This window comes from Mirounga angustirostris, unplaced genomic scaffold (genome assembly GCF_029215605.1).
Source record: "Mirounga angustirostris isolate CCGP_5_RB_7025 unplaced genomic scaffold, mMirAng1.0.hap1 SCAF_3, whole genome shotgun sequence".
Lineage (NCBI taxonomy): Eukaryota > Metazoa > Chordata > Mammalia > Carnivora > Phocidae > Mirounga > Mirounga angustirostris.
Window position 1 is genome coordinate 54507099 of NW_026991711.1, and position 9992 is coordinate 54517090.

At 41.7% G+C, this 9992-nt stretch overlaps 2 long non-coding RNA genes across 2 annotated transcripts; one reads left to right on the forward strand and one right to left on the reverse strand.

The window, feature by feature from the left end:
• Nucleotides 1-2215: 2215 nt before the first annotated feature.
• On the forward strand, nucleotides 2216-9490 carry LOC135363746 (uncharacterized). The gene is made up of 3 exons (XR_010409802.1): nucleotides 2216-2302; nucleotides 8190-8360; nucleotides 8907-9490. It is a non-coding gene; the product is annotated as an uncharacterized LOC135363746 (long non-coding RNA).
• LOC135363747 (uncharacterized) lies at nucleotides 2805-7487 on the reverse strand. The gene is made up of 3 exons (XR_010409803.1): nucleotides 7388-7487; nucleotides 5847-5919; nucleotides 2805-3292 (listed from the first exon to the last, which is right to left on the reverse strand). It is a non-coding gene; the product is annotated as an uncharacterized LOC135363747 (long non-coding RNA).
• Nucleotides 9491-9992: the final 502 nt, after the last annotated feature.

Genomic DNA, 9992 nt, shown 5'->3' on the forward strand with positions numbered 1-9992 from the left:
AAAAATCACCAAAATGTTAATGACAGTTACCTCAATGATGGGATTTTAGGTGATTTTTTGTTGTTGTTTTTTACTTTCTTCCCTATACTTTTATGTATTCTTTAAATTTTTTAAATAGGCAAATATTATGTATAATTAGGAAAACAAGCTGCTTCAATTGAGAGACAAAAAAATGATTTCTTAATAAGGAAAGAGAAAAAAAGGAATACAGGACTTGCAAGAGGCATGATGAGTAGTACGTCAAGGCATCAAGGATGCAAAAAAAAAAAAAAAAGAAAGAAAGAAAATGGGGGTAAAGGTAAGATTGGATTGTACTGTATAGGCAATCAAATATCAGCAAAGAGAACTGATGGACTGAAAACTTTGGGAGATTGTCTGTCCCACTCAGGGCAGCCACTAGGCTATACAACATGTTTATGTTAACTAAAAAAAAAAAAAAAGAATTACTTCAGCCACTACTTGACCCCTTGGTCTGACACCTTTGTGCAGTGCATGACCTCCACAACTGTACCAGATGGTCTTGGATCCAGTGAGGAAAACAGGAAGTCTGGTAAAAGGATGATAGAGATACAGAGAATTAGCTCAATATGATGATGATGTTCAAAGAATTAAAATGAAGTTCTGAGAAGCTAATGTTTAAAATGGCTTAGTCTAGGGACACCTGGGTGGCTCAGTCAGTTAAGTGTCTGCCTTGGGCTCAGCTCATGATCCCAGGGTCCTGGGATTGAGCCCCACATCGGGCTCCCTGTTTGGCAGGAAGCCTGCTTCTCCCTTTCCCTGCCTGCCGCTCCTCCTGCTTGTGCTCTCTCTCTCTCTGTCAGATAAATAAATAAAATCTTAAAAAAAAAAAAAAAGGCTTAGTCTTGGTGCACCTGGCTGGCTCAGTCAGTAAAGCATGTGTCTCTTGATCTCAGGGTTGTGAGTTCAAGCCCCACTTTGGGGGTGGAGCCTACTTAAAAAAAAATAATAACATGGTTTAGTCTTATGGATGTGAGAAATCCCAAGGATGTTTCAGTTATCTTTTGTTGCATAACAAACCATCCTGAAAGTTAGAGGCATAAAACAACAAACATTTTATTGTGCTCGTGACTTGGTGGGTCAGGAATTTGAAGAGGGCACAGTGGGTATGGCTTGTTTCTGTTCCACGAAAGCTGGGGCCTCAGCTGGAATGGCATGAATTGTTGGAGACGGCTAGGATACCTCTACTGGGACCATATGTCTGGAACTTCCTTTCTTCTCATTGAGGCATCTGATGGGAACAGAAAGTCTAAGATGGCTCCTTCACTCAGGTCCTGTGCCTCAGCTGAGATGGCTGGGATAGTTGGCTGCTAGCCAGCATCACACTCTCTCTACACAAGTGGTTCATGTAGTTGCAGTTCTTACATGGCTGCTGGTTTCCTCCATGGGGAGAGTCCCAAGAGAGAGCATGCCCACCAGTAGAAACAGAAGCTCTAAGACTTCTTATGAAAGTCTTGAACGTCACTCGGTGCCAATTTTTTTTGTAGTTTTTATTATTAAAGTATAGTTGACATACAATGTTATAGTGGTTTCAGGCGTACAATACAGTGATTCAACAATTCTGTACATTACACAATGCTTACAACATAAATGTAGTTATCATCTGTCACCGTACAATATTATTACAAAATTATCGACTGTATCCCTTATGATGCACTTTTCATCTTCATGACTTGTCTATTTTATAACTGGACTTTTGTACCTCTTAATCCCCTTCACCTATTTCACCCATCCACCATTCCTTCCCCTCTGGCAAACACCAGTTTGTTCTCTGTCCTTGTAAGTCTGTTTCTGAGCGGTACATTATAATGACCACCTCAAACATAGAATCTTATTAGATAAGAAGTTGCCTCATGAAGAAGGATTAGATGGTCTATCTGCATACAACATTGTGTACCTAAAATATTGTGATTTATAAGAAATAAATTTGGCCATTCTGATAACCAAAAAAATATTTCTCATATATATTTGGTCTTTGTTTATGGTTCCTGGCTCACAGCTCCTAAAACCCTTGGAATTTCCTGTGATAAGAGAGAGCCAGATGTCTTTTGTTATGTTAATGAAGCGACTTTTGGAAAGCCTTTAGGTAACCTAAGGATGGGGGCTGAGTGACCAAAGAACCAATCATGTGATTAGAGGGTCAGTCCCACCCCCAGCCCCACCTCTGGGGTGGGTGTAGAGTTGCTGGAGATTGAATCAGTCAATGGCCAATGATTTAACCAATCATACCTATGTAATGAGGCCTCCATAAAAGCCCAAAGGATGAAATTTGGAGAGCTTCCAGGTTGGTGAACACATGGAGATCTGGGGAGAATGGAGAGGGCATGGAACCCCCACAACCCTTCCCACATACTTCGCCCTCTGCATCTCTTCCATCTGGCTGTTCCTGAGTCATATCCTTTTATAATAAACTGATCATCTAGTAGGTAAAATGTTTCTTTTTGTTTTGTGAACTGCTCTAGCAAATTAATCAAACCTAAGGAAAGGGCATGGGAACCTCTGTCAGTCTGACTGTCAGGTTCTCTGACAATCTGGACTTTGACTAGCATCTGAAGTGGGTGGGGGTGTGGGGAGGCAGTCTCGTAGGACTGAGCCCTTAACCGGTGGAATCTGATGCTGTCTCCAAGTAGATGGTGTTAAGAATTGAGTTGAATTGAGTTGAATTCTCAAACACCCTGCTGGTGTCTGAAAAGTGCCTGGTGGTGTGTTGGAAAGACCCTCTCCCCCCACCCCACCCCCCATGCTGGGATTGGGTCTAGGAACCCAAGTAGTACCATAATGTGCTGTATAAATTAGGATTGCTTTTAGCTGCAAATAACAGAATACCTAGTTAAAAGTGGCTCAAATGAATGGGTGTTTCTTTTTTTCTATGTAGGAAGTCTGGTGGTAGTTCAGAGCTTGGCTCAGCAGCTCAACAACGACAAAGCGTCTGTGGTTTTCTTGGTTCTTCACTTATACTTATTTCCTCACGGTTGCAAGATGCCTGTGGCACCTCCAGATATCACATCCACATTCAAAACAAGTAGGAGGGGAAAGGGGCAAGTGGTAGAGTCCAGTCAATTTCCTTTTCTCAGGAAGGAAAAAGAAGGAAGGAAGGAAGGAAAAATTCCACTCTCCTCAGAGTTCCACTTAGGTCTCATTGGCCAAATCTGGAGTGCATGGCCATATAGCTGAGAGAGAGGATGGGAAAGCTGAAATAACATTGTCGTGTGTGTGGAAAAATCTTGATCCGTTGCCCTGGCTAGGGATATGATTGTCCTGAATAAAACGAATTCTGTCAGCAAAGAAGAAGAGAAGAGGTTGGGTAAGCAACCAAGACTTTACTTTATCCTCTGCAGTGGCGGCATTGGTCGCATTCCTAACCTGTCCAATGGCAGAGGAAGGAGTTTTAAGGTCTGCCTTGTTCCTCAGAGTCATCCCATTAATAAACAATTATGGAGCAGAACTATTTTCCTGCATGGTGCTGGGCACTAGATTCTGGGAGAAACTGTCAATTCAGCAGAACTGAAATAGTCCGTGTAGACAGTGCCTGGCAAATTGCAAATATTTGTTTCATAATGAGTGAACAAAGCAACTCGGATGCTATAATTATATAAAGCAATGCAAAAACATCATAGTATGAACTGAATATTTCCCCCCTTTTTCTTTTAAGAACTAACTCTACATTCTCTATCACAGTCTATCATTTGCCAGAATCTAGAGCAGCAGTGTCCGGCAGAACTTTCTGCAAAGACAAAAATGTCTTATATTTTGCACTGTCCAATATGGTAGCCGCTAACCACATGTGGCTATTGGGCACATGAAATGTGGCAAGTGCAATTGAGAAAGTGTATTTTAAACTTAATTTTTAATTAATAAGATTTAAATCTAAGTAGCCACATGTGGCTAGTGGCTACTTGCTATTGAATGAGACAGTGCAGTTTAAATGGCTTGAGTGTTATTAGTTCTGCAAATAGAATAAGTAATATTAGTAAGAATAAGAATCTGATGCGAGTCCATTTCCTTCACTTTCATTGTTATTGGGGCAATCTGAGATCACCTTACATCTTTCCTCTAATAATCTCAACAGACATGCATGACTGCTTTTCAAATGAAATTATTTTATCAAATTTTTCAAGCTTAGAATTTATTACTTACAGATGACAAAAGTAGGTAACTAAGACCTGGTAAGAAACACGAATCTGGCTTATGCATTTTTTACTTATATGAAATTGTAATTGTTTTTATATGATTATATCAGATTCCAGTACAGCTGTTAGTCCTTGGGTGGGAAAGATTATTTTCCATTTGCACTAATCATATACACCAATTCTCCATCAACATTGCTAAGTTCCTCCTGAATAATGCTTGCTCTCACCCTCTACATTTGGTACTTAACTACTTATTACTGTGTAAAATTTATTGAATAGCTGTTTGCATTGCCATCTAAATATTGTTTGTTTGTTTGTTTTCCCTTCTAAATGTAGGGCTACCTCATCTCCCCAGTTTTTGATCCTAAGCTTCCTGTGGGCAAGATACATTTCAGATTTTGATGGAAAAAAACTATGGACCTGGAGTCAGGTTATGGAAATTTGGATAATCTTTTCTGAGCCTCAGATTTTTTTCATCTATGAAATAGGAATAATAAGTACTGATTTCACGGAGTTCTTGTGGGCATCAAATAGTGCATGTGAAGTTCTTAGTGAATGCCAGCACACTACATTACCCCTACATACTCTATTTCTTTGTGTCCTTCACAGCCAAACCACAGTAAGAGCTAACTGAATATTCATTGAATGAATGATGAATAGATGTAGAAGACAGAAAAATTATAGTTTTCTTTTTTTTTTTAAAGATTTTATTTATTTATTTATTTGAGAGAGAGAGAGAGTGAGAGAGCACAAGAGTGGGGAGCGGGAGAGGGAGAAGCAGACTCCCCGCTGAGCAGGGAGCCCGATGCGGGACTCGATCCCAGGACTCCAAGATCATGACCTGAGCCGAAGGCAGTCGCTTAACAAACTGAGCCACCCAGGCGCCTTAGAAAAATTATAGTTTTCAATGATTTTTTTAAACCAGCAGTTATCTGAGGTGGCCAGGGCCACTCATGTGCGTGGGTCCTGTGGTTTCTTTACCAATTTCATGGTCTCTATCACTGATGAGCTGATCACAAGCCTGGGTGATCTTCTAAAGGGTGTGTTGGGTAGATTACCCACAAGCTGCAGAAGACCTACCTTCCTTAAGTGGTTTAAGCAATAATAGGCTTATGACATCCATCACTATAACTCCATAGAGGGGGGCAGGCCCAGCTTAGCTTACCATAGTGGCACCGTGATGGCATCAGGGACCTGGGTGCTTTCCTTCTTTCCGTTCGGTAGCTTGGCACCCCCAGTGTATGGCCAGGGTCTTCTCCCCTGGCCCCCAGGTATTATATATCAAGATGTCCAGCAAAGGAAAGAAGTATGTCCTCTTATGCAACTTTTTATTTTTAACTAATGAGGAAAGGCTTTTCCCGACTTTCCACAGCAGACTTACCCTCAGGTAAGGACTGGGTCAAGGTGCCAATGCCTAAGCCATTTACTGGCAGAGACTATTGTGCTTACCTCTGATTGATGTTTCATGCCCCAGAGCTGCAGAGTAAGCACCAGAAGGGGTAGAGGGTGAGACTGACTATTGGGTAGACAATGTAGTGTCCACCACAGGAGCGAAACCCATTATTTTTTGCTAGCCATGCTGAAATTTGACCTTATACTGATGGGGCTCCGGGGGGACCTCAGACATGGGAAAGCAGCTCTTACCTTTATCCAGGCCTAGGGTGTAACGGGCAGAGGAGAAGAGTTTGTACATCTTACCTCTTAGCTTCCATTGTGCTTCCTGGGAGGAAGGAGTCTTTGGCTTTAAGTCCACTTTCCAGCTTTTCTGGGTCTAGGCAAAGAAAAGATGAAATAGGGGGCATTGGGAATTACTGGAGAACAAAGGCACATTATCATCATCACCACCACCTTTGTTGTCATCATCATTGTTACGACCATCTTGTGGTGACACTATTCCATGCTGGGCAGAATCACCTGGGTCAACATGGCCTCAACCTTTGTTCTAAGGGTGCGCACATAACAGGACTTTTGCATGAAGGACCCACTCTGGTGGGCATTCAAGATGCTTTAGGGGTCTCGGCACACCTATAGGGCCAGAAGTGAGTATTGCTAGTTCTATTCTCTCATACAGGTGAGGACACATAGTGGCTCATGATACCAGAGCTGAAAGCTACTGCTTTGGGACTTACAACCCAAAAGAATTAATAATACAGGTAAAAATTCTGGCAACATGCAGAGAGTAAGACTTATTATTTTTTTAAGTGAGTAGAACCATTGAGCAGTTCTATTATGTGCTGGTCAGAAGCAGATGCCTATGGGGAAGAAAGATGGGCAAACATAGGTACTTCTCAGAATATGAAAAATGTCACTTCTTCTCAAATAATTCCAGAAATGCCTATTTGTGAATATGTACTCCATGTTTTTAGACTGATTGATAATCTTTGGCATCAGTGACTAAGTCACTCCAAAAATTGCTGGCTGTGTGTTTATATTAAAATAAACAAAATTCATTTCCCTACCACCATTGTACTCTTCTTACTTCTTATTTAAGTACAAGTTAGCCGGGGGGTGGGAAGAAAAGATTTGTCGTATTTGCCTTATTAAAATGTCAGATTTATCCATTTAAAAATTATTTGCATAAGTATAGAATAACATTCACGGGTTTGGTGCAGTGCCCTTTGCACTATATGCAATTAATAAATCCTTAAAAAATTATAAATAATAAAAATAAAGCAAGTTTCTCAATGGGAGTCAGTCTGTGTTGATACAATAACTATACTTGATGTAACTGTTTTACAGGATTTTTTTCTAACGTGTCTTCACTCCCAGCTAAACCCACTGTACCACAAACAAAATGGGGAATATGAGTTCTGTAAAAATTGGAATTGAAACAGAAAATCTATGCAACACGGAGTAAAAACGTCATAAATAAATGATTTTTATTTAGCTTGGTTTTTTTTTCCTGTGCTGTGGGTCAAAGAAGAGGCTGTTACCAGGTAGAGACAGAAACCCTTCATTTATGTTAATGGTAGAAGAGTGGAAAGTGGGAATTGCTTTTCTGCTCTTGAGACAGGCAGAGCATTCTCACCATGGCCGCCCTCGCTGCTGTCACTCTGTGGTACATCCTACTTCTCAGTGCCCGGAGGGAGACATTAGCCTTAAGGGTGGTGGTACGGCTTGTTGGTAATGTTGGTAATGTCTCTGAACTTTGACCTCTTACCTATCCTGTGACACCTGTTACAATGAGGGGATACAACATACCCCTCAGTGGCATAAAGATTATCTCAAGCTAAGAACACCTGAGCAAACAGCTGCCACAGAAAGAAACCTTGTCAGGGCATCTGGGTGGCTTAGTTGGTTACACATCCAACTCTTGATTTCGGTTCAGGTCATGATCTCAGGGTGGTGAGATCGAGTTCTGCGTTGGGCTCCTCGCTTAGCACGGAGTCTGCTGGAGATTCTCTCCTTCCCCTTCCTCTCCTCCCCTCTCGCTCTCTCTCTAAAAAAAAAAAGAGAGAGAGAAACCTTAACTTAAGCAGGACCTCCTGAAAAACACAGCTCGTAAGTTTCCTCTCCAGGAGATTCACAGCCAGAAAGCAGTCTAACATTATCGCCTAGATGAGTAATTGCTTAACAAACTTTATCTGAAACTGTCATACCTTCCATCTGTTTTCCCAGAAGCCCCTTCTCCCCACTCCCTTCTTTCCATTTAGTATCCTTATCCCCTGCTGGTTCTGGGAGCCATTTGACCTACAGGCTCCTGTGAATGTAAATAAACTTCTCCTCTTTTCTCCTGATAATCTGTACTCAGGTTAGAAGAAGAAAAGTTTTTCCTCCCAGCAGCAACATGACCTCACTTAACCCTTACAATAACCCTATTGTATTTCCATTTGCCAGGTGAGAAAACGGAGCCTCGGAGAGGTTCCAACACTTCTCCTAGGGTCACACAGCAGTTAAATGGCAGAGATGGGGTTTAAATGCTCATGACTTGAAAAAGGAAAAACCCTGCGAATTTTTCCAGTGTGCTAAGTACCAAATGATGGCGTCCTGGGATAGTCAGGTGATTGGTTCTAGGTCCCATTTTTCTTTGGATGTTTGCAGACATGAGGGCAGAGCTGCGGCACCCAGTTGGAGCCAGTTGGGCCCAACACAACTTGGTGAGAGGTTTCGGAAGGAGCTCATCTGAAGTATAAGCACCGAGTGAGCGTTGTGTGTCGTGTACCTGTGGTCAGAGTGCAAAGTGAGAAGGAAGAGAGAAGACAGATGCCACATGTAAGTATGGTCATGCACCAGCTTCGAGGCCCGGAGCTCCCCCTGAGAAATTGTTCTTGAACCCACAGTTCGCAACCTTATTCTCACCATGACACCCAACGCAGATGAGGTGCTTAGGCACCAAACCCCGAGAAGAGGAGCCGTGAAGTGATTTCCTGTTCTTCCTGGCCCATTAGTAACCCCCTTCGTCCTCAGTCTCCCCCAGGGCAGCTCATTGGAATGGACAGGAGTGAGAAAGACATTACTTTAAGAATAACCATTAATGGGCTCACATGTATTTCATAATAATAATGGTTGCTACTAATACAACTAGAACTTTATTGGTAGTATTGTGTTGTGACACATATTCTGCCACTTACCCTGACACCCCAGGTTGTCTCAGCTAACTGGATTATAGAAAACCAGTAGTTTGGTCCACCAGGAAAGTGCTTATTTGCACTGGGACTGATCCAGTACGCTAAAAAAGAATGAGTAGTAGCCACGTAGTGTGGCCATCATGCCTCCTCTCCTCACTTTATCTGTGTTTCTCGGGTCTGATCTCTCCAGGCTTCTTTGAGCTCTTGCTCCTTCCCACCCTGGCACACAAAGACGAACACCAGCGTGGAGATGCACCACTGTGCACAGAGCTCTTACCTGCTTTGCTGGTCTTGAATATGGAGGAAAAATTACAGCCCACAAAATGAAGTTACCAAGCTACCAACATATACCTGTGAAACAAAGATCAGATCTCAGTAATAAGGAGGGGAACTTGGGACCAAGTCTTAAATTGAGGAACGGCTTTTGTGGCCCTTGGGGCTGCCTCTGTAGAGGCAGTTAATCATCTGCCTGAACAATCCAATCAATATCCATGACCTTTCCTTCAGCTGTCTTTCTCCTGCCATTTCTCCTCTCCTCCTACAGTCAAAAGGAAGATAATGGGATCATTTCCTTTAGAAAATAAACATGAATATGAACCCAGTTCATAAACTATTTGTTATTAAAATGGAATCCCCTAGGGAAATTATGTTTAGATATCAAAATTATAAGGCTGATATTTGGCATTATTTATGGTTTATAGCATCTTCACATGTGTCTGTCGATCTGATCTATTATAGTTTCTATTACATTGTCTCATAGAGAATGCAGAATAAATTTCTTCTGGAAGAAGCAAAGTGTTCATTTGTGTATCCTGAATGTGCTGGTTTGGGAAGGGTAAGTTAGCTGATTAAATTTTCACAAGTCAGTTCACTGAGCAAAATATCTAGTATCCTCCAGAGCATATTGTTCTTGTAGTATAGCTATTGACCTGTCCTGAAATTAAACTCAAAATACTCAAAACTTGGGTGATTTTCTAAAGTTCTTTGATATCCTTGAAAACCGAAATAGACTCTGTTAGATAGTTGTTTTTCAGACCCATCAAGAATTCATTATACCTGCAAAGAGACCCACACTGTTGGCCTTCTCAAGTTTCTCTTCGAAGAAACAATAAACAATCCCTCCCTGAAGAGAGGTTAAGAATGAGTTTGCCTCTCAAGTTCAAAGGAGATGGGAAGTGTGAGGTGAGGTCAGGGAGCACTATGGCAAAGTCGGTGGCTGACCTTGAAACCCATCCAACAGATATGTGTCAATGTTGACTGCACTTAAAAGACAGAA